At 41.9% G+C, this 25,245-nt stretch overlaps 1 protein-coding gene and 2 pseudogenes across 12 annotated transcripts in view; 2 read left to right on the forward strand and 1 right to left on the reverse strand.

The window, feature by feature from the left end:
* EYA4 (EYA transcriptional coactivator and phosphatase 4) overlaps positions 1 to 25,245 on the forward strand; it is a 383,860-nt gene that overhangs the window by 88,586 nt on the left and 270,029 nt on the right. The window lies entirely within an intron of this gene.
* Positions 2,133 to 3,609, forward strand: LOC148776340 (V-type proton ATPase subunit D pseudogene; annotated as a pseudogene).
* LOC148776341 (endogenous retrovirus group PABLB member 1 Env polyprotein-like) lies at positions 7,948 to 9,396 on the reverse strand (annotated as a pseudogene).

The following is a 25,245-nucleotide window of genomic DNA, read 5'->3' on the forward strand; positions in this document are numbered from 1 at the left end:
ATGAGTTAGAAACAGGTTGAGGCTGGAGATCAGGAGTTCAGTTTTAGACCCAGCAACAGACCAGGCATATTGCTATGCCTTCACCAATTCTGTTTCATACTTTTTTCTGGTGCATCTGGGACTATCCTTCCTGGACTCCTTACCCTTAGACAGGGTGGTATAGCTAGTTTAAGGGAAATGATGAATGTGTTATTTACAGACTGAGGCAGTGAGAAACCTGTGCCTGATTCTGTAGTCTCTGTGTTTGCCTAGTGTTTAGAAAATGAGGAGGAGGTGACACGTAAAGATGGTCGGGCTCCAAGATAGAGGAAGATTGAATTGTGGAGTCCCTGAATGAAGGACAGCTTCCCAGAAAAGTATTAAAGCAACTGGGTTAAAAGGGACATAATAAGTTTTACCTATTATTTGAAAAATGAGTGGGGAGTCAGTCGTAACCATTTGGAAGAGAAGAGAGAAGGTTGAACTTGAAATATAAATTTGGGAGGCTTCAGGGTATTGATGATATTTGAAGAACTATTATTGGTTGATATAACCAAGAGATTAAATCTAGATAGAGATAAATTGAAAGGACTGAGCTCTAGGGCATTCACATTTACAGATGACAGTTTACATAAGACAGCAGCTTGATCCTAACACAACCATAACCATAACACCCATAACCACTTAATTATGCCACAACTAGTGTATGTTACCAAAGCCAGTGAATTCTCTCATTTCAAGTTTCCCAATGATCAAATATCATATCTGGGTTACTGGAAACTGGGTTAACCCCTTTTAGAAGAAAAAACCAGCTTACAGCCAAATAGGTGTTCAAACATCATTCACTTCTTTATTTTCTATCAAAGTTGTTGTTCAGTTGCTAAGCAGTGTCTGATTCATTGTGCCCCCATGGACTGCAGCACGCCAGTCTTCCCTGTCCTCCAGTATCTCCTGGAGTTTGCTCAAACTTATGTCCATGGAGTTGGAATTGCCATCCAACCATCTAGTCCTCTGTTGCCCTCTTCTCCTCCTGTTATCAATCGTTCCCAGCATCAGGGTCTTTTCCAATGAGTCAGCCCTTTGCATCGGGTGGCCAAAGTGTTGGTGCTTCAGCACCAGTCCTCCCAATGAATATTCTGGGTTGATTTCTCAAAGATTGGTTTGATCTCCTTGCTGTCCAAGGGACTCTCAAGAATCTTCTTCATCACCACATTTCGAAAGCATCAGCCCTCTTTATGGTCCATACAAGACCACTGGGGAAACCATAGCTTTGACTGTACAGACATTTGCCTTTTAATACACTCTAAGTTGTCATAGCTTTTCTTCCAAGGAGCAAGTGTCATTTAATTTCATCGTTACAGTCACTGCAGTGATTCTGGAGCCAAGAAAATAAATTCTATCACTGTTTCCACATTTTCCCCATCTATTTGCCATGAAGTGATGGGACTGGATGCCATGATTCATATTTTGAATGTTGAGTTTTCAGCCAGCTTTTTCACTCTCCACTTTCATCCTTATCAAGAGGCTCTTTAGTTCCTCTTTACTTTCTGCTGTTAGAGTGGTACCATCTGCATATCTGAAATTGTTGATATTTCTCCCGGCAATCTTGATTCCAGCTTGTGCTTCATCCAGCCCAGCATTTTGCATGATATACTCTGCATATAAGTTAAATAAGCAGGGTGACAATATACAGCCTTGACGTACTCCTTTCCCAAATTGGAACCAGTCCATGTTCCATGTCCGGTTCTAACTATTGCTTCTTGATCTGCATACAGGAAGTAGGTAAGGTGGTCTGGTATTCCCATCTCTTGAAGAATTTTCCACAGTTTGTTGTGATCCATACAGTCAAAGGCTTTAGCACAGTCAGTGAAGCAAAAGTAGATTTTTTTTTGGAATTCCTTTGCTTTTTCTGTTACCCAATGCGTGTTGGCAATTTAATCTCTGGCTCCTCTGTGTTTTCTAAATCCAACTGGTGCATCTGAAAGTTCTCAGTTCACGTTCTGCTTGAAGGATTTTGAGCATTACCTTGCTCACATGTGAAATGAGTGCAGTTGTACCGTAGTTTGAACATTCTTTGGCATTACTTTTTGGGGGGGTTGAAATGAAAACTGACCTTTTCTGTCAAAGTTACAAAGTTAGAAGAAAGTACTCAACAAGTAGTATTTTCTCATTGCTATGTTTGTAGATATGATGATTCTAGGATCCCAGTTTAGTAAAGGATTGAACTACATCAGGGATACTCAGCTTCAGCATTGTTGAATGTCTAACCTATTTAGAGAGGATAATTCTTTGTAGTAGGGGTTTGTCCTGTGCATTGGGTGATGGTTAGAAGCATTTCTGGTATCCACCCACTAGATGTCAGTAGCACCTTCTTCCCTCCCCCACTTCCTTCTCTTTAGTGACAATCAGTCAAAAATGTCCCTAGATATGGACAGATGTTTTCTGGGGGGGAGCCAAGAATCACAGATCTGCTTTCAGTGAGCCATTTGTTTACAAATTTATTCCCTGAAAAATATTTGAGGAGGTTTACCTGAACATTTAATATAATGTGCGATGTTAAATTATTGAGGGAGATGGGATGAAAAGGCAAGCACATGATAATACAGAATTTAAGCAAGAAAACAAAACAACATTGCCAATTTAGCTGTATAAAATATTAAGTACTCTGCTATTAACAGGGAAAGTCTGTTTCAGAAAGACCAAGAAAGGAATTCTAGATAGGCTAGGTCGCACCTTAATTTGATCTTGAAAGAAAGGATGGAATTGTATGGACACAAAAGGACCTGTCCTGGTCTGGTGAATAGTAAGAATGAAGACTCAGAGTGGCTGGCTTGTTGCAGCCACGGTTGCCCGGCCAGGGACCCGAGCAGAGCAGTCATAGTCAGAATGTCGGGCAAAGACCGAATTGAAATCTTTCCCTCGCGAATGGCACAGACCATCATGAAGGCTCGGTTAAAAGGAGCACAGACAGGTCGAAACCTCCTGAAGAAAAAATCTGATGCCTTAACTCTTCGATTTCGACAGATCCTTAAGAAGATAAAAGAGACTAAAATGTTGATGGGTGAAGTGTTGAGAGAGGCTGTCTTCTCACTTGCTGAGGCAAAGTTCACAGCAGGGGACTTCAGCACCACAGTTATCCAAAATGTAAATAAGGCCCAAGTAAAGATTAGAGCAAAGAAAGATAATGTAGCATGTGTTACATTGCCAGTATTTGAACATTATCATGAAGAAACTGACAGTTATGAACTGACTGGTTTAGCCAGAGGTGGGGAACAGTTGGCTAAACTGAAGAGGAATTATGCCAAAGCAGTGGAACTACTGGTGGAACTGGCTTCACTGCAGACTTGCTTTGTTACTTTGGATGAAGCTATTAAGATAACCAACAGGCGTGTAAATTCTATTGGACATGTCATCATTCCCCGGATTGAACGTACCCTTGCTTATATCATCACAGAACTGGATGAAAGAGAGCAAGAGGAGTTCCACAGGTTAAAGAAAATACAGGAGAAGAAAAAGATTCTCAAGGAAAAGTTTGATAAGGACTTGGAGCAATGGAGGGCAGCCGGAGAGGTGATGGAGCCTGCTAATCTCCTGGCTGAAGAGAAGGATGAAGATCTTCTGTTTGAATAAGCTTTCCTGCTCTGGTTCTTTCAGAAGGCCTAACATGTCACCATTTAAATTCATGGTGTGTCGGTTTGTTATGTGTGGCTATTTATTTTTTGGCTTAAGAATTTCACCAGTTGTAAAATTTCCCTGGATGTCTCTTTATGGGATCTACCTTTGCAGAATCATAATCAAGCAATGGTTAATCACCAATGAAATTTGTAGAACCTGTCCCGAAACCTGTAGAATTTGTGCTGCAGAAGTGTCACCCTACTTCAATTATACATCTGTTACATATCATCTGCTTACTGAACCTAATAAGAATATCCCTTTAGGAAGCAGCAGTGCTCTCAGGCCAACACACATTTGTAGGCCAGCTACTCTGGAGCACCCTTTGTTCCTATCTGCTCACACAGCTTGGCACCATTGTCTGAGATTGCTACAGCCATTCTTGTGTTAGTTACTATGGGACATCTCTCCTTAAGCTTCACTTGTTTTTCCTTGAACAACAGGTCTCTGGTCTGTCATGGGAACAGTTCTGCCAATTCAAATGTGACTATGGTATAAACAGTAAAATGATTTAAAAAAGAAAAAAAAAAAGAATGAAGACTCAGAAATGCAAAATATAAGGCAGTAAAGCCTGCCTGGGAACTGTAGATGGATTAGAATGACTGAATCAGGAATAAATAAATCCCCCTTTTCGGGGATAAAGATGCAGAGCAGTGGGAACTCAGGCTAGGAAGTCCTGAGACCATACTCAAGAGTCTTTGAAGCCAAACTCTGTATTTACAAGGTGCTTGGTGTCCAGCAAGGTGCTCGTCACAACGTAAAGTACAGAGTTACATGAGATACTGCCCTGCCTTTGGACTTTTATCTTGGACATAATGGAAAGTCCCATAATTTTTGAGCAAGAGAATAATATTTTTAAAATGATGTTTTAGGAAAATTAACCAGATGGTAGGAAGATTAGTGAAAGTGTGAAACTTGGCATGGAAGATGGTTTAGGGGCCCTTGAAGCAGTTTATGTGTGAGCTGAAAAAGGCCTCAACCAGGGGCAGCAAACTTTTTTTTTGGAAAAGTCAAGACAGTAAATAATTTTGAGTTTTCTGGCCATACAGTCTCTGTCCAGCTCCTCACCTGTGCTGCTGGAGTCTCAGAGCAGCCATATGTAACACATACATGAATGGGCATGGCTGTGGTCTAATAAAACTTTATTTACACAAACAAGTGGCAGGTTGTGGACCATACTTAGACAGCTCCTGGTCTAATGGTTGAAAGAAAGCTAGGAAAGAATTCAATAAAGAGAACTTGAAACAAGTCCTTACTGAACTTGGATAATTAACCAACAGGGTTACTAGGAGGAAGGTGAGGGGTAGATGTGGAGAGGGAAAAAGCAAGGTTTATCCTGGAGTTTCAGGCTGAGGGGGTACCAGTAAGAGAGTTCAAGAGCAAGTGTCAGTGATTTCAGTAACCAGAAAGATGTGTTTGAATTTGTAACTTTTGAGAAACTGTCAAACTAGCAACTGGCTCTGGCTCTGTTGTGCCATGGAGGGGATGTCTAGGTTGGTCAGAGAGAGCAAAAGAGTATTTTTAAAGATGCTGTACCTAAGGGGAAATGAAGAGTTGACTCAGAGGAAAAGACTCTGATGCTGGGAGGGATTGGGGGCAGGAGGAGAAGGGGACGACAGAGAATGAGATGGCTGGATGGTATCACCGACTCGATGGACATGAGTTTGAATGAACTCTGGGAGTTGGTGATGCACAGGGAGGCCTGGCATGCTGTGATTTACGGGGTCGCGACTGAACTGATGAACTGAAAGAGTCGGACACAACTGAGCAACTGAACTGAACTGAACTGAAAGGACAGAAGGGCTTCCCTGGTGGCTCAGTGGTAAAGAATTCGCCTGCCAGTGCAGTCGAAGTGGGTTCAACCCCTCCATCAAGATCTCCTGGAGAAGTAAATGGCTACCCACTCTAGTATTTTTGCTGGGAAATCCCATGGATGGAGGAGCCTGGTGGGCTATAGTTTATGGGGCTGCAAAAGAGTTGGCCACAACTTAGTGACTAAATGACAACCACCGAAAAGGACGGAAGGATACACCCTGCATACACCTGGGAGAACACCTCCCAGGTGAGGATACACCTGGGAGAACACCATGTTTATGGAGTTGAAGGAGGAAGATGGACCTGGAGAGACTGAGATAGGGAAACAGAAGGAGGTCAGGGTAATCCTGCCTGCAGAGCCAACGACCAAGAATAATTTTTAGAAGGTATTGGTTATCACTTTCTGACATTTCAAGAAGACAAGTAGAATGGGGACTGAGAAGAAAACTCTTTCATTTGTTGATTAGAAGGCCATTGGTGGCCTCAGGATACAGTGCTGTTTGATCTATGGCAGGTAGAGACATCTCAGAGGTTCAACATAGAAAAGATGTTGAGAAAGTAAGAAGAAGCATGTGTTTTGAAAGAAAAAGCACAGAACAGTAGTTGAAGGGAGCACCTTTTTCAAATTAGAAGAGAATTGTGTGCTGTTGTTGAGTGGGGAGAAGGACTCAATGGAGAATAGACTCAAGTTGTCACAGAGGGAGGGGGTCAGCAGAGGTCAGAATGAAGAAGATAACGTGGGGATGAGGGAGGGATTCACCCTCCGACTGAAAATGCTAGATGGTACCTGTGCTCTTGGATATTCTAAGGTGTTCTCCCTGGATGACTTTCTTTTTTGCAGTTCCATAGAAAGGAGTCCATTTGTTCACACAAGATCAAGAAGTGAAATGGAAGCATGATAGGATTAAACGCTTTAGTAGTATAAAGAAGATCACCAATAGGCGTTACTTTTTAATATAAATTTATTTATTTTAATTGGAGGCTAATTACTTTACAGTATTGTAGTGGTAGAGATCTCCTAGAACTCAGTACATAGATTATTGTGACATTTTCAGGTTTCCTTTAGCAAAGTCGGTCATACTGGCTAGGACTTAAAACTGAGCATGGAACGTTTATTTATTTATTTATTTTGGCATCAAAACCATTAAGAAGAGACAAGAGAAAAATAAACATTTTGTGGTTAATGAAAATGCCCCTCTTCTTAGGAAGGAACTGCTTGCTCTGTTTTCTTTGGCTATCAACACACCCAACAAAAAGAAGAGCCTATTTATTTAGATGGGATTGGGTCAAATTTGACTATAGAGTTGGATGGAGAAAGTACTTGTCTCAAAGTACACAGGATCCTGTTGTTTCGTGTCTTCTTGGATGGAGGGTTGATTTCTCTGCTTAGATATCTTTAGGATGCGGACACCCTCGTAAAGGTTACTATGGGAAGAAGTTCATGTTAAAACTCTTGGCAGGAGAGAAGTTCATGTTAAAGTTGATGTTAAAACTCTTAACACGGTGGGAAAAGGTCTGCAGAAAAAAAGTAAACGAGAATTTAAAAAGGAAAGACAAATACTGCCTGCTTCTTTAGCTTTTGTTGTTTTCCCTAAACTGTTGTGGACAACATGTGTGGCCAGTGGGTTGTAACTAGACTGTGAGTCCCACGTGCTCACAGCTGACATGTGTGAAGTCCTCACTTGGGCTTTCTGAGTGCTTTATTTATATCAACTCATTTAATTCTCACAACAGCTTGATGAGTTGGGCACTCTCATTATCTCCCAGTTTACAGATGAGGGAGGCACTCAGCTAGTGGGTGGGGGCCAAGATTTGAACCCAGGCAGCCTGGCTCCTGAGCTGACAATGTTAACTGCTGGTGAATCTTCTGAGAAAATGCGCTAATTATTTTTCAGCCCTCCACCCTGGTTTGAGCCTTTAACAGTAACAACAACAAAAAAAAAGGAAATGTTTTTGTTGTAGCCATGCATTCCGGGAGACAAACTCACTCAGAAGGACAGTGCAGTTAGTGGAGTGCAGTTTATTACACCAGCGGGCCCTAGGCAGAGTCTCCTCTTAGCCAAGGACCCCAACCAGTTTTTGTGAAAACCTTATATACCCTAAGTGTACCTAAGTGCTCAAATCCACCTCCTCAAATTCTCTGAAGCTAGTCTGAACAAAGAAAAAGAAAGATACAATCAAAATTAACCTGTGATTCGTATGCTTTAAACCCGTGATTCGTATGCCTTAAGCCTAGGTAGTTAACAGTGGACAATTATCAATAGGCCTGTGGTCATACCCCAGTAAGCATAATAGAATTTATGATTTTATTCAGTTACACAGATAATTAGGGTATTCTTTTAGGTGACAGAGTGTCTAGGTACATGCCCTGGGGCTCTTCCATGGTTTTCCAGTTGGTGGGTCGTTTCCATAGATACTAGGCATATAGCCCAAAGTCCACAGTCTGGCCCAAGATGGAACCTGTTCTGTCTGTTTCCTCCTTCATTCCCCGCTCTTGATGCTCTTAACTGAGCATCTCATAGGGATATATTGCACCCTGGCTCTCTGACCGCCAATTTGGGAGAACAACACCAACCTTTGGGTTACAAAGTTCGTAATACATTCTAAAATGGAGGGTCCAAAAAGCAGAACTATCAAGGCAACTGTAACAATGGTAAATATACTTTTTCACCAATCACCCTTCACCCAAGATAGGACTGAAGTCCAGAAAGGAATGTTTTCATTTGACATTGCTTTTACCTGGTTTTTCATGTCATCTAAAGCAGCTGATACATTGCCAGATAGATCAGGAATATATACACAACATTCAACCTTAATTATGGCACAGGTCCCTCCTTGAGCAGCTGCGAGCATGTCCAAAGCCATTCTATTTTGAAATATCGCTTTTCTCATTTGAATTTGTCATTTAAGGCTTGGATGGCTTTAGCACTACCTAGGAGGGCCTGTTTTGTGAAATTAGTCAAGGATTCTACTTTAATCATATTATTTGTTGTCCCTATAGAAGGTACAAATAAGGCAGCAATATACTCATACCATTTAAAAGACCTTGTCCACCTAGCATATAAATAAGGTAGATTTACTGGGGCTTGTTGTAGGTTAGGCTTTAGGCATCCATGGGCAAAAGGAAATCCCAGTGTGCAGCAGCCTACCCAGCCAATTGATAACCAAGGCCAAAAGGTAGGCCCACAAAGCCATTGGGTTCCCTTGGGTGCCACCCAGTGGATTCCAGGGTTATATTTCCAATCAGAGCCTGGCCAGTGGATGGAATGGTTGGGGTGGTATGTGACCTCGAATGTTCATTTATATTGTTCGGGGGATATATATACACCATATATTTTCGTTCTTTTGGGTCTAATGGATGGTCACCAAACCCTCCCCTTTGTTCTTTTTGTTCCTAGCATATACCAGCAGGAGTAATTAATTGACCCTTTTCTGGGGTCATCGAGAAATATTCATCCCAGACTTGGTAGAATTGTTCAACATACATAGAGGGCTGTTCTCCTTTGCTGGTCAGGGAGCTTTTTTCCATTTTTTTCTTTAAATATGAGGTATAGGCTTTTGTTACTCCTATGAAACTGGTGTTTACATCAAGTGTAACGGCATGATCCAAGTCTATTGAGTGTAGGTCTGGCTTACACCAAGAGACCAGGGAGAGATTATGATTGACAAGAGAAAGGAAAGTCTCTTTTTATCATCCCAGAAAAGAGCAGAGTAGTTTAAAATCTCCTTGGTGGAGCGGTGAAACCCACCAAGGAAGTCCATCCATCACAGACAGAGGCATAGCCCCACAACACAGCAGTTGGAGGTGTTGTGGAAGTCTGCATAGGAATGTGTTCATGAGATGAAAACATTGTCCTGAGTTGAAATGGAAGTTAAATTCAAAATCATGTTGATGAGGCAAAGCAGCAGGAGTTGATTATGTGGCTTCATCCTGAAGGGGCTCATCCGGGATCTTCTTTTCCTTCTTCTTCTTAAGGTTGATCTTAGTCTCTCGAGGGACAGTGGGGTCCCTCTGTGCAGTCCACTCAGCGTTTTCTGGGTCTGCATGGTATGTCTCTTCATCCTCATGTGGCAGATCCAGGGAGTGACACCTTCAACTTTAACTGCTGTAGGGTGGTTAGAACAACAGTATATGGAGCCTTCCACTGTGGGGCCAAGGAATCGTGTTTCCAATCCTTGACCCACACCTGATTCCCGGGCACAAATTCGTGTATCTGGTCCCCAAGGGGGAATGACAACCTTTCTTGTACAAATTTAGTTACCTGATTTTTAGTTACCTTACCCAGTTATTCCATCTGCTGTGAAATCTCATCTCCCCATACCTGATACAAATTTGCTGACACCTGTTTTGTTATGGGAGGGGGCCTCCCATACACAATTTCGTACAGAGAATAGCCATGGGACTGTGGGGTCATCCTGAGTCTGAGCAGAGCCGTCGGAAACAAGTCCACCCGGGAGCAGTCAGTCTCTATGATCCTCTTGGAGAGTGTCTCTTTAAGTGTGGTTGGTTCCATCCACCATCCCAAAACTCTGGGGCCTATATGCTGTATGTAATTTCTACTTGATGTTTAAAGTTTTGCTTACTTGTTGTACTAAATCAGCTATGAAATCTGGGCCATTGTCTGATCCAATGCTGGTAGGAAATCCAAATCTGAGAACTATCTCCCTAAGCAGGCACTGGGCTACTTCTGATGCTCTTTCAGTCCAGGTAGGAAAAGTTTCTACTTATCCTGAGAACGTACATACCATGACCAGCAGGTAATGGTAGTATCGGTGAGGTTTCATTTCAGTGAAGTCTACTTTCAGGTGTTAAGAGCGCAGCGTGCCTTTTAGCTGAATCCCCAGACGTTTCTGTCTATGCCAAGAGGCAGCATTGATCTGTGAGCAGACAGTGCAGTTCTGAGATTCTATCCTGCATAGGGAAGAGAGGCGGGGAACCAGGACATATTTTTGAATTAGCTCTTCCAGTTTATCATGGCCTAGGTGGGTCGCTTTGTGTGTTTGGCTTACCAGAGTGGGTGCCAGCTCCTCCGGTACCACTAATTTGCCACCTGGCAATTCCCACCATCCCTTTTCAGTCTTGATGGCCCCTTCTGCTTTGGCTAGTTGGTTTTGGGCTTCAGTGTATTTTGGAGAGTCCAGCCTTAGCTCAGGCAGTTCCACCAATACGAGAACTTTGAAAGGGGCTTCACTTGTCGCCCCCAATCCCTTGACTGCTTGTTTAGTGGTCTTATCTGTCAGTCTGTTCCCTGAGCCCAGGGGGTATCCCCTTTTTTATATTCTCGGCAGTGTATGACTGCAATCCTTTCTGGTTCCCTGGCAGCATCTAATAGGGTCTTAATTTCTTCCTTATTTTTAATATCTTTTTCACTAGCTGTCAAAAGGCCTCTCTCCTATACAGAGCCCTGTGTACATTTAGTGTGGCAAAAGCATACCTGGAGTCTGTGTAAATATTTGTCTTCTTACCTTTTGACAGCTGGAGGGCACGGATAGGAGCATATTGTTCAGCCCATTGAGCAGACCAGTGTGATGGCAGAGAGGTAGACTCAATGATGGTTTCTTCCATGACTACTGGATAGCCTGATAGTCGTCCTTGTTTCACCAGGCTGGTGCCATTCGTGTACAGGACAAAATCTGGGTCTGGGATTGGCTGGTCTCTCAAGTCAGGTCTCCTGGCACATTTCCTTGCAATCATGTGAGGGCCCACCTTCTCCCACAGGAAGGAGAGTGGCCGGATTCAAGGCTTGACAAGGCTCAATAGTAACATGTAGGTTCTCACATAACAGTCCCTGGTATTGAGTAATCTGGGATGTTGACAGCCATTTATGGGTGTCCCCTCTCAGGAGAGTGTTGACCTCATGCGGGACTTTTACTATCAAATCTTGGCCCAAAATCGGCTTGGTTGCCTTTCGGACCAGTAAAGCAACTGCAGTAACTGCCCATAAGCATCCCAGCCGCCCAGTGGCAGTGTTGTCCAGCGGTTTCGGGAGATAAGCCACAGGTCTGTCCCATGTCCCCATAGTCTGGGATAACACTCCCAGAGCCACCTTGTCCTTTTCAGTCATGTAAAGAGTCAACGGCTTAGCGAGGTCTGGCAGGCTTAAGGCGGGTGGTGACCTAATTGTACTGCGTTTGAGTTCTATTACCAGTGGGACTTGTTTTGCAACCCTGGGGGGATTGTCTTCCGCCCAGACCTCAGGGAATTGTTGAGTTAACTCTGTCTCTCGACTGTTTAGCCTGTCCGGTTTCCCTTCTGGGAGACCGTGCAACCTCCATTCACTTTGAGGGGTTACCGAGAGGAAGAGTAAATAGGCGGCTGACTGCACTTGAAGAGTGGGTCTTTCGTGTGGGGGAAAGGTTACTTGTGCCTCCAACTTAGACAGCAAATCCCTTCCCAACAAAGGCATTGGATTTTCAGGTATGTATAAAAATTTATGAGTCATGAATTGGTGAATTAATCGGTGTTCCCCCTATCTGACATATTCAGGGTAGGCTTGAGGCACAAAGGCTGCATTTATCACCATCTGAGACCCAGCGGCCTCTGGATCTATTGGCAGCTAAAGTCTCCAGGCCTCTCACAGTCTTTCGTAGAACTCAGAGGGTGACTCACTTTCCCTCTGAATCACTTCGGAGGGTTTTGCCATACTCATAGGTTTTCGGGCTCCCCTCTTGAGACCTTGTGAAATAGCTGCCCGATATCCCTCCAGGTGGCCCTTCCCTTCCTCTGTATTATTACAGTCCCAGTTGTGGCTCTCATCGGGGGTGGCTAGTTCTGCTCACCACTGCAGGTTTGCAGTACCCTCAGGTGCCATTTCTCTTACCCATTTTTTGGCCTCAGTTAGGATCCTGTGTCTTTTCTCAGTGCTGAAAATGGAGACTAGTAGTTGGATTATGTCATCCATGTAGGGTGGTGGGTTCAATAAATAGTCTCCATTAGTCTAATCATGGCTTGTGGCTCCCCCGAGTACGGTGGAGTGTGTCTCTGCCAGCTTAATATATCCGTAGAGGAAGATGGCTGGTAATAATAGGCTACAGGGGGCTGATGGTAGTGCCCACATGCGTCCTGAACTGGAGGCTGTTGTAGCTCTCTGAGGGGCATCTGTAGTGGGTTCTTTCCTCCTGTTCCTTGGCGGAGCGCAGCCTCTGTCTAATTCCTGTATTTTCTTCCCCCTTCCCACCAGTACTCACGGGGAGAGGTGGATACAATCTAAGAGGTCTGGCTGAGGTGGAATTCTGGGGGCATTGACCAGAGGTCTCCATTGCTGGGATCGGAGCCTGCCGAAATGGTGGCTCTATGATCTCTGGGAGAGCTGGCGGAAGAGCAGCGGCGGCTGCAGGAACTTCACCTGGCCCTGGATCAGGCATTAAGGCGGCCTCCGGTCCTGGTGGAGCACTGTCCGGTATGGGGGAGGGGTCAGGTCATCCCCGTCCAAATCCTGTACAATTTCCTTTTTTATCATCAGTCAATTTTTGTGCCATTAATAGTTTTCCCTTTCCCTTCTGGATACAGAACCTTGTCCAAGTAGGAGTGTCTTGAGCTAACCTTAGCCATGAGTCAGTATATGGATATTGATCCGGGTGTCCTGGCTCTCCTGTGACTACTGTATAGACTGCTTCCACTATTTTTAAGTTCATGGTGTTCTCTGGCGGCCATCCTACTCGCATAGGGGTCCATCTGACCTCACAGAGTAGGTGGAGGCGATTAGGCTTCATCATTACCCCATAGTCTCCTCCAAATCCCTTATTTAAATTTTTAATCATGCACTCCAATACAGTTGCCTTAGATTCACTTCCCCCCATCTTGCTTACCTTTTCGGACTTCTACTTCTCCTTTTTGTTCTGTCTACGAAGTAACCTATGTACTTCTGATATTTCCACTCAGTGAAACAATTAAATTGCCATTCCACCTCCTTCCTAATTGGGCTGAGAAGAGCCTTGCCTGCCAGATCCCAGAGGGAGAAGGGGGATCAGCGTGTCTTCACCTGCTGGTCAGCACGTCCAAATCAGAACACCACGTGGTCCAAGACTGTTTCTCCCTTAACTTTTAAAGTCTGTCCTGCCTTGGTGGGCTTGATCAGGTGCAGATGAAAACACAGATGGGTTAAATATCCCACGTCCCAGGCCGTCTCTGGAAAAGCCAATTCAAACTCATTTATGTATCCCCGTCCTTCATGCCTGATAGTTCCGAGGGGGTCAAGAATTTCACAGCAGATGGGACGCCTCCTTGGGGAGGGCAGAATAGGAGCACACAAAGACCAAGTTTCTTCTCCTAAAAATCCCCTGGCGATCACTTGGTAATAATTTTCCCCAAGACAGCATGGACACCACCTCCTAAATGGCATTCACAAATTTCCTTCCTAAGCCCTAATATGCTCGTCAACCTGTGTACCAAGCAATCTCCGACACCTGCCTGTTCCATGCTCCTTGGGTCCATGCCCCTTCTAGTCCCTCCCAGGGGGGTGATCAGGCCCCCTCTTCCACCCTGCTGGGTGGGTTCCTCCTCATCTGAGTGCTCAGTTCACCCGCTGCTGTCCACCACCTGCTGGCGTGAAAGGTCCGGGCGTTGAGAAGCAAAATTCTTCCAGAAGGGTGAGGCCTTCCCCCTTCTAGAAGATTCGAGCCGCAAGGCCTCGAAGTAGTCCCAAATGGGACTTATCTCCTCGAAGGGAGGAGTTTCCCGGCCAATGCACCAAATGTTGTAGCCACGCGTTCTGGGAGACAAACTCACTCAGAAGAGCAATGCAGGTAGTGGAGTGCAGTTTATTACACCAGCGGACCCAAGGCAGAGTCTCCTCTTAGCCAAGGACCCCGACCAGTTTTTGTGATAACCTTATATACCATAAGTGTATGTGCTCAAACCCACCTCCTCAAATTCTCTGAAACTAGTCTGAACAAAGAAAAAGAAAGATACAATCAAAATTAACCTGTGATTCGTATGCTTTAAACCCGTGATTCGTATGCCTTAAGCCTAGGTAGTTAACAGTGGACAATTATCAATAGGCCTGTGGTCATACCCCAATAAGCATAATAGAATTTATTATTTTATTTGGTTACACAGATAATTAGGGTATTCTGTTAGGCTCGTCTAGGTACGAACCCTGGGGCTCTTCCATCGTTGGGGGTTGCGGGGGGTTGTCTGGTTTTCCAGTTGGTATGTCGTTTCCATAGATACCTAGCATATAGCTCAAAGTCCACAGTCCGGCCCAAAATGGAGTCCTGCTTTCAAGATGGAGCCTGTTCTGTTTTCTCCTTCATTTTGAGCTTTCATATGTAAGAAGAAAAAAATTGCTGTGTCCATTTTTTATATTAATGTTTTCTCTTAATTTCACAGATCCCCCTGTGAAAGGGGCAGAGGACTATAAATACGGAGGATTATAAATTGTATTATTATTTATTTTTTCAGTCTACTGATTAAAAAATGAGCAGAAGTGGAATTTGGAATCTCTGTTGTTTTTTCTATACCAGTATCTTTGGTGGTGGTGGTGGTTTAGTCTATGTCGTGTCCAACTCTTGCAACCGCATGGATAGCAACCTTCCAGGCTCCTCTGTCCATAGGGTTCTCCAGCAAGAGTACTGGAGTGGATTGCCATTTCCTTCTCCAGGGGATCTTCCCAACTCAGGAATCGAACCCCAGGTCTCCTGCACTGCAGACAGATTCTTTACCAACTGAGCTCCACCAGAATCTTTCAGTTCAGGTCAGTTCAGTCGCTCAGTCATGTCCGACTCTTTGCAACCCCATGAATCACAACACGCCAGGCCTCCCTGTCCATCACCAGCTCCCAGAGTTCACTCAAACTCATGTCCATCGAGTCGGTGATGCTATCCAGCCATCTCATTCACTGTCATCCCCGTCTCCTCCCGCCCCCAATCTTTCCCAGCATCAGAGTCTTTTCCAGTGAGTCAGCTTGTCGCATGAGGTGGCCAAAGTATTACAGTTTCAGCTTCAGCATCAGTCCTTCCAATGAGCACCCAGGATTGATCTCCTTTAGAATGGACTGGTTGGATCTCCTTGCAGTCCAAGGGACTCTCAAGAGTCTTCTCCAGGACCACAGTTCAAAAGCATCAATTCTTCAGCTTTCTTCACAGTCCAACTCTCACATCCATACATGACCACGGGAAAAACCATAGCCTTGACTAGACGGACCTTGGTTGGCAAAGTAATGTCTGCTTTTTAATATTCTGTCTAGGATTCAAAAGCATATTCGCAGTACCTTTACATCAAATATCTTGCCTAATTTATCTCCTTTTCATATTGCCATGCTTTATTCTGAGGGCCTCGTGGACTTGTTTTAGAGGTGGTAGGGACCTTTAGAGGTTGTGCTGTGCAAACCCTTTGTTTTTTAGATGCAAAAATGGACTGGGAGGGCTGAGGCTCCTTATTGAACTAGGTCATTACAATAGCACTGTGCTTTGAAACAAGATGTTTTTGTTTCAGCCTCAACACTAATATTTGAATACTTTCCTATACAGTTTTTTAACATCTAGACATTAAAATTAGGCCTCTGAAAACTACACTGAATTATTGCTTTATTTAGAGGTTGGTGAGATAATTGCATTTGAGCTCGTACTAAAGTTGTCGGTAGGTCAGGGTCATTTAAGAAAGCTGCAGCAAAGGTGTGAAACACTTTATTTTACATGCTTGTTTTTCTGCTAGGTATTATTTACTGCTCAATCAGCATTAACAGAAGAAAAATAATTTGGCTGCTAAGTTATTGTAGTATAGGATTTCAAAGGATCTTATTAAAGAGGGATGTAATTTCATTCTCTGGGTCTTTTATATAAAAGAGTGCATAACTGAGTTGCTTCATTTTGACCTGAATTAAACAATAGATTAAAGTCGTACACAGGAATTTAAAATATTTATTCAATGAAGAATTAAAAGTATGTTATGGTTGTTTTTCAGATTGCTTAGAATGTCTTTAAACCTTCGAGCTTTATACTCTTACTTTAGCTAAATTTTGTCTGTATGCCCTTGCTTCAAATTTCTGTTTATTTTGTAAGTCTTATAAGATGGTTGGGTGGCATCACTGACTCAATGGACATGAGTTTGAGCAAGCTCCAGGTAATGGTGAAAGACAGGGAAGCCTGGCGTGCTGCAGTCCATGGGGTCGCAAAGGGACATGACTGAGGGACTGAACTGGAGAAGGCAATGGCACCCCACTCCAGTACTCTTGCCTGGAAAATCCCATGGACAGAGGAACCTGGCGTGCTGCAGTCCATGGGGTTGCAAAGAATGGGACATGACTGAGGGACTGAACAACAGTAACATATAAGTAGTTGATAACTGCTATATGTGACAAGTGGTTTTTAAATATATAACTTGGACAAACTGATATGCACTGGATGCTTTTATGTGTTGTTTAATTACACATGTCCATAGTTTAGTTATGATACTCAGAAATGAGGAAACATGTCTGTCATACATGGTAAAAAATGTCAGAAAGAAACAAATATTAATTAATGCATATGTGTGGAGTCTAGAAAAAATGGTACAGATGAACCTATTTCCGTGGTGGAAATAGAGATGCAGACATGAGGAATGGACTGTGGACTCAGGGGTGGGAAGAGGAGGCTGGGAGGAATTTGGGATAAGGACTGATGCGTATACACTACTGTGTGTACCATGTGTAAAATAGAGAGCTAGTAGGAAGCTGTTGTTGGAGAAGGCAACGGCAACCCACTCCAGTACTCTTGCCTGGAAACTCCCAGGGACGGAGGAGCCTGGTAGGCTGCAGTCCATGGGGTCGCACAGAGTCGGACACGACTGAAGTGACTTAGCAGCAGCAGCAGCAGGAAGCTGTTGTATGGCACAGGGAGCCCAGCTCAGTGTTCTGTGGTATCCTAGAGGAGTGGATGCACGTGGGCTGGGACGGAGGCCCAAGAGGGATGGAATATAAATATGCATATAGATGATTCACTTCATTGTACAGCAGAAACTAACAATATTGTAAAGAAATTATATTCCAAAGGAAAGAGTAGATGTCACAGGTCATAGCTATGCTTCAGATATTAATATTACGGCAAGTAAGCCTGGAAGTCCATAAGATAAAAGTTAAAAGCCTTTATGACCTCATCTTTTGAGAGGATTTTCATAAGATGAAAGAGACAGCGTCAACTGTTGCTGTTCAGCAGTGTAGGTATCCTTCAATAAAACTCTTGTAAAGGGTGTCACCTCTGCTCACTCACCCTGGACTGAAGGCTCCCCCTTTTTTCAGTCCTTTGTGATTTGCACAGTAATCCACAACCATTCCTGTTTGGGGTGATTGTTTCCATCCTCACTGTGAGATTGTGCACTTCTTGCTTTTTTCCATGAAGCAGAGTTTTTATTGGCTGGAATCCCAGCTAGACTGATGCTTTTTCCCCTCATTTTGTTTGTTTGTTTAATATCTTGAATATTGAAAGTCATTCAGAATTAAAGAGCTTGCATATTATCTTAGGAAAATAATTTGTGATTGAAACTCTTTGTGAAAAATCGTAAGAAGTGTTTAAACATTTGTTAAGTAATGGTAACCTTTGATAGATGGTTGGATAAGGGGTCTTTCTGGATCAGTGCTAATCATTTGTATGGTATTTGCTTACTTTTTGGATAATTCTGATGTGTTCCATTATGCTTAAGTTATTCTGCAGAAGTAAATCAAGAATCATTCATGATAATTTCAGGTTGCACATAATTATTTTAGAATAGTGTGTGATCTTGTTAATCTTCAAGGGAATAAATTTTACAGTGAACATTTCTGATTTAATGTGTTTGGTGTTTTAATGCTAGACTAATTTTTTTTTCTCCTTAGTTTATTTTATTGTTTCTTTCACTATCGTAGGAAGTGTAAGTATATTGTGTACATTCTTTTTTTTTAATTTTTTAAAACTTTAAATAAAATATAGCACAATATAAAATAAAAATAAGTAACAGATCTTTGGGGCTTTACACTGAGTTAGAGTTCCTATCAGAGGGATAACAGCACCACAGCCGTACTGAATCCTCATGAAGGAGGCACACGAATGACTGGATTACAAGAGTTACAGGAATGAGAGCGCTCACTTCCCAGAAACTACAGCTCACAGAAAACCAACAAAGGGACGAGATACAGACCATTCACTTATGAATGTGTAAAACTCAAGAAAGTCCACATCACTCCTACAACATGTCGAAAGTGCCTCAGAATTCACACAATACCAACTTTCTCATGGTTCTGGTTAAATTACATATACCAATTTAAAACAAATGGCAAAATCTGTAACTCTGTTCAAAGTTTTAAAAGATTACTTAAGAATGGTTTCTTGTATTTCTATGCCACCTTTATAGTTCTGGTTTCTCATTTCTTAACTAGTAAATTCAGCATGCAGGTTCTATCCCAGGCTAATTTATACACTTCCGGAAGGAACGGCCTCTTAAATCCACAGAGTGTTGCGGTGGGGAGCCCCCAACCACGTCAGATTCATTTCACAAATGATAATATACATGTTTCTATCCATTCTCCCAAATTCTCTCACCCTCGCCCTCTCCCACAGAGTCCAAAAGACTGCTCCACACATCCAAGTCTCTGCTGTTGTCTCGTATACAGGGTTATCGTTATCCTCTTGCTATATTCCATATATGTGTGTTAATATACTGTATTGGTGTTTTTGTTTCTGGCTTACTTCACTTTGTATAATAGGCTCCAGTTTCGTCCACCTCATTAGAACTAATTCAAATGTATTCTTTTTAATCGCTGAGTAGTACTCCATTGTGTAAATGTACCACAGCTTTCTTATCCATTCGTCTGCGGATGGACATCTAGGTTGCTTCCATGTCCTGGCTATTATAAACAGTGCTGCGATGAATACATGTGGTGGGTACATGTGTCTCTTTCAATTCTGGTTTCCTCGGTGTGTATGCCCAGGAGTGGGATTGCTGGGTCATGTGGCAGTTCTATTTCCAGTTTTTTGAGGAATCTCCACACTGTTCTCCACAGTGGCTGTACTAGTTTGCACTCCCACCAACAGTGTAAGAGGGTTCCCTTTTCTCCTCACCCTCTCCAGCATTTATTGCTTGTAGACTTTCGGATAGCAGCCATTCTGACTGGTGTGAAATGATACCTCATTGTGGTTTTAATTTACATTTCTATAATTATGAGTGATGTTGAGCATCTTTTCATGTGTTTGTTAGCCATCTGTATGTCTTCTTTTTTTTTGATTGGGTTGTTTATTTTTCTGGAATTGAGCTGCAGGAGTTGCTTGTATATTTTTGAGATTAATCCTTTATCAGTTGCTTCATTTGCTATTATTTTCTCCCATTCTGAAGGCCGTCTTTTCACCTTGCTTATAGTTTCCTTTGCTGTGCAGAAGCTTTTAATTTTAATTAGGTCCCATTTTTTTATGTTTGCTTTTATTTCCAATATTCTGGGAGGTGGGTCATGGATGATCCTGCTGTGACTTATGTCGGAGAGTGTTTTGCCTATGTTCTCCTCTAGGAGTTTTATAGTTTCTGGTCTTACATTTAGATCTTTAATCCATTTTGAGTTTATTTTTGTGTATGGTGTTAGGGAGTGCTCTAGTTTCATTCTTTTACAAGTGGCTGACCAGTTTTCCCAGCACCACTTGTTAAAGAGATTGTCTTTTCTCCATTTAATATTCCTGCCTCCCTTGTCAAAGATAAGGTGTCCATAGGCGCATGGATTTATCTCTGGGCTTTCTATTTTGTTCCATTGATCTATATTTCTGTCTTCATGCCAGTACCATACTGTCTTGATGACTGTGGCTTTGTAGTAGAGCCTGAAGTCCGGCAGGTTGATTCCCCCAGTTCCATTCTTCTTTCTCAAGATTGCTTTGGCTATGCGAGGCTTTTTGTATTTCCATACAAATTGTGAAATTATTTGTTCTAGCTCTGTGAAAAACACCGTTGGTAGCTTGATAGGGATTGCATTCAGCTTATAAATTACTTTAGGTAATATATTCATTTTCACAATATTTATTCTTCCAATCCATGAACATGGTATGTTTCTCCATCTATTAGTGTCCTGATTTCTTTCACCAATGTTTTATAGTTTTCTATATATAGGTCTTTTGTTTCTTTAGGTAGATATATTCCTAAGTATTTTATTCTTTTCGTTGCAATGGTGAATGGAATTGTTTCCTTAATTTCTCTTTCTATTTTCTCATTATTAGTGTATAGGAATGCAAGGGATTTCTGTGTGTTGATTTTATATCCTGCAACTTTACTATATTCATTGATTAGCTCTAGTAGTTTTCTGGTAGAGTCTTTAGGGTTTTCTGTGTAAAGGATCATGTCATCTGCAGACAGTGAGAGTTTTACTTCTTCTTTTCCTATTTGAATTCCTTTTATGTCTTCTTCTGCTCTGATTGCTGTGGCCAAAACTTCCAAAACTATGTTGAATAGTAATGGTGAGAGTGGGCACCCTTGTCTTGTTCCTGACGTTAGGGGAAACGCTTTCAATTTTTCACCATTGAGGATAATGTTTGCTGTGGGTTTGTCATATATTGAGCCCATAATTTTAAGCTTCAGTTAAGGGAATTAACTGAAGGTCTGTAGGATATTTTTGTTTGTTACATGAAGATAGATTGAATGTTGAGGTTGGGCTCTTAAGCTGAAAGTTGCTTTGCCATTAGATTCTGTTAGATTGAGTGTATCAACTTTTATACTAGAAATTGGAATGAAAAACCCAGTACCTGATTTTTTCTCTTGAAAGTATTAGTTGCTCAGTCATGTTTGACTCTTTGTGACCCCGTGAACTTTAGTTCTCCAGGCTCCTCTGTCCATGTGATTTTCCAGGCAAGAATACTGGAGTGGGTTGCTGTTCCCTTCTCTAGGGAATCTTCCCGACCCAGAGATTGAAGTTGGGTTCTGCACTGCAGTCAGATTCTTTACTATCTGAGCCATCATTTAGGAATTGATAGAAAAGGAAAATTTTTGTATTATTAAAAATTTTTTTAGACTTTATATTATTAAATGATATCCTTTAATGTCTGGATGCATATAAAAAAGCTTCTAAAATTTAAGTATATCTATTTAAATAGCTTTTTCCTTTTTCTAGATATTGGCCCTTTGGGCAACATTCTAAAGCAAGAAGAGACAGCAGAGACCAAACAGAGATCAACTCTTTTTATTTTAAAGCATAAAGAGACAGCAGAGACCAAATAGTCCAACTCTATCATTACATAGATACAATTAAACTAAGAACCAGAGAGACTAAACAGTTTTATCATCCACAGGCAGTGGTTGATAGAGTCAAAATTTATACATGGGTTTTTGAGTCCCAGGCCCTATTCTTTACAATCTAGGCATGCCTGTTTTTTTTCCCCCCCCATGTCCCAGAGCTGTCACATAGGACATTTGTTGAAGTTTTGAATCTACAGAACTTCCACTGATGGATTTTGAAGTCACACAGGATAAAGCTTTACTGATAATTTCTGACTGATTTGAATCCACATGAATCCCTCCTATATTCGGTTTCCCACTGTTCTATAACATGTTGAAAATCCTTACTGCAATAAAATAAATCTGAGGCTTCTCACACTAAACCCAACTGTAGTGCTCTACTGCACAGAGAATGTGAACTAATTTTAATTGTTTCTGAAAAAAAAGGACATTGGTGAAATTGAAATCATCATGAGAAATGGTAAAAGCATTCCAAAGAAAGTTACTATTTCATATTCTGTATTGTCCACATCAAAATGATTTCATTAAGTTTAGTTTTTCTTTCTGTTTTTATTTCTTCAAGATTCAGAAATGGGTTTTCAAACCCTGTGTTCTGGTACATATCACAATTACCAATACCTATGTCTTACCCCCTTTCTCTTTTTCTTTCAACTGGTTGTAGGTTATTTAACCTTTATTTTAAAGCATATTTTATTATAAACCACCAGAAATGTGTTTATGAAACCATTTATCTATGGGTTAATGCACATTTGTTATATTCATGCTTTTTTCTGGAATATAGCGTATAGGGAGTTAAGTGCATCAGTAATAGTAAAAGCTCTACAAGATTTCTATTTAAATTGTAAGTCAACAATGGTAGAAGACTTTCGGTTGCCTACTAGTTGTTTACCTCTTTTCTTCTTTGTTAACAGAATCCTGATTTTTGTTGAGGGCCAACCACTGTCCTAGTGTGGAATTGGTTGAGGGCAGATTTATGGTAATCTTAGTCTGTCCTGACAGTGATTGGTCCAATGCTGGGAGAGTGACCCAAGGGGCTTCTGGGAAAGGTCTCATTTCATCTAAATAGAGTGTTACAAGAAGGAGGACTGCTTTCTCTCCTCCCTTCATTGCTTACTGCTTTGGAGGCTGTTGCCAGAGAATATGATGCATTAGCCATTCTCTGACAATGAGGTGATAAGTCTAAGAATGAAAAGCCAGAATGCTAAAGATGGTCAATCAGGACAGAGAGAACTTCCATCCTTGGTGAAATTACTGAGCTTTCAAGCCTGGCATAGTCTCCTTCCAGACTTCTTGCTTGTGAGATAATTATATTTTTAAATTGAGATGTTCTGTTAAGACTTGTGTGTGTGGTTCAGACCCTGGTGGAAAGGAAAGAAAAACAGAAAGTCATAGTCCCTAACCTGAAGGATCACATAATCCTGGGCTTCTTAAAACAGATTTTTATGAGATCATCCTTCAGATACTAGAGATTGTCTTATTTAATTTGCTTTGATTTTTAAACTTTTATTGAGGTATAATTTAAATGCAACAGACTGCATGTGTATTTATGTGTATGTTTGTATGTGTGTGCATGTATTCTGGATACAGATCTTTTATCAGAGATATACTTTCAGATATTTTCTCCCAGTCTGTCATACCTTTTCATGGTCTTGTTGTTCAGTTGCTGTGTCCAACTCTTTGCAACCCCATGGTCAACTGGGGACAGTTGACATCTTAACAATCAATGGGAGGCTTCTTGCCCATATATTTATGTCTTCTTTCGTTGTTCTCATTGGTGTTTGTAGTTTTGAGTGTACAGGTCTTATAGCTTGTCAGAAGCATGTCTTAGACCTCATATTTTTGATGCTATTGCAGAAGTTGAGAATTTCGATATTTGATTGTTCTTTCCTTGTATATGGAAATGAATTGATTTTTGCACGTTGATCTTTTATTGCGTAACCTTGCCAAATAATTATTAGTTCTACTGTGCTGTGTTTTCTAAATAGACAATAATATTGTCTGTGAATAAAGACAGTTTTACCTTACCCTTCCTCAGTCTAAATGCCTTTTTTAAAAATTGCCTTATTGTGGTAGCTAGAACCTCTGCTGCTGCTGCTAAGTCTCTTCAGTCGTGTCCGACTGTGTATGACCCCATAGACGGCAGCCCATCAGGCTCCACCGTCCCTGGGATTCTCCAGGCAAGAACACTGGAGTGGGTTGTCATTTCCTTCTCCAATGCATGCAAGTGAAAAGTGAAAGTGAAGTCGCTCAGTCATGTCCGACTCTTAGCGACCCCATGGACTGCAGCCTACTAGGCTCCTCTGTCTATGGGATTTTCAGGCAAGAGTACTGGAGTGGGGTGCCTTTGCCTTCTCCGAGCTAGAACCTCTGCTGCTGCTAAGTCACGTCAGTCATGTCCGACTCTGTGTAACCCCACAGATGGCAGCCCATCAGGCTGCACCGTCCCTGGGATTCTCCAGGCAAGAACACTGGAGTGGGTTGCCATTTCCTTCTCCAGTGCATGAAAGTGAAAAGTGAAAGTGAAGTCGCTCAGTTGTGTCTGACTCTTAGCGACCCCATGGACTGTAGCCTACCAGGCCTCTCCGTTCATGGGATTTCCCAGGCAAGAGTACTGGAGTGGGAACCTCTACTACCATGTTAAATAGCAGTTGAGAGAACAGTTAACTGTTTCCCTATATCTCTTTATATCAAGTTGAGGGTGGAACCTGTAATTGTCAATAGAAAAGTGTCAAATGAAACTTTTCTGGAGGTTTATGAAAAAATAATTTTGAAAAAAGAGTTACTGACATATGCATTCTCCTCTATGCTGCTGCTGCTGCTGCTAAGTCGCATCAGTCGTGTCCAACTCTGTGCGACCCCATAGACGGCAGCCCACCAGGCTCCCCCATCCCTGGGATTCTTCAGACAAGAACACTGGAGTGGGTTGCCATTTCCTTCTCCATTCTCCTCTATAGTGTATCTTTAAGTTTTAAAATGTGAAATACATTTTAAAAACTTCATCAGATTACCTCACTCAAGCACTGTTTCTCTCTCCCAACCACAATGTTAAGAATGATGTTCCAAGAAGATAGACTGTATTCAGTCCTGTGATTTTGAGTATGGACAAATGTATGATGACATGTATCCATCACTGTAAGATTTTAGACTATTAGTCCTCTGTGCCCTGCCTGTTTATCCATTTTCTCCCCTCACTCCCATCTCTGGAAACTATTGATATTTTTACTGTTGCCATAGGTTTGTATTTTCCAGAATGTCATATAATAAGAAGCATATAGCATGTAGCCTTTTCAGATGGGCATTTTTTCACTTAATAATATTCATTTAAAGTTCCTTAACATCTTTTCATGGATTGACAGCTCATTTGTTTTTAGTGCTTAATAATAAATAGTTCACTGTCTGGATGTACCACAGTATATTTATTCTTTCAACTACTGAGTGGTATCTTGGTTGCTTCTAGACTTGAGCAGTTATGAATAAAGGCGACATCAATACCCATGTGCAGGTTTTTGTGTGGATCTGTTTTCAATTCCTTGGGGTAAATGTCAAGAGATATAATTGCTTAGTTTTGTAAGAAACTGCCAAACTATCTTTTAAAGTGGCTGCACCATTTTACATTGTCCCCA

The sequence above is a fragment of the Moschus berezovskii genome, chromosome 10, assembly GCF_049115385.1.
Source record: "Moschus berezovskii isolate FMDL1 chromosome 10, NW_MosBer_1.0, whole genome shotgun sequence".
Taxonomy (NCBI): Eukaryota; Metazoa; Chordata; class Mammalia; order Artiodactyla; family Moschidae; genus Moschus; species Moschus berezovskii.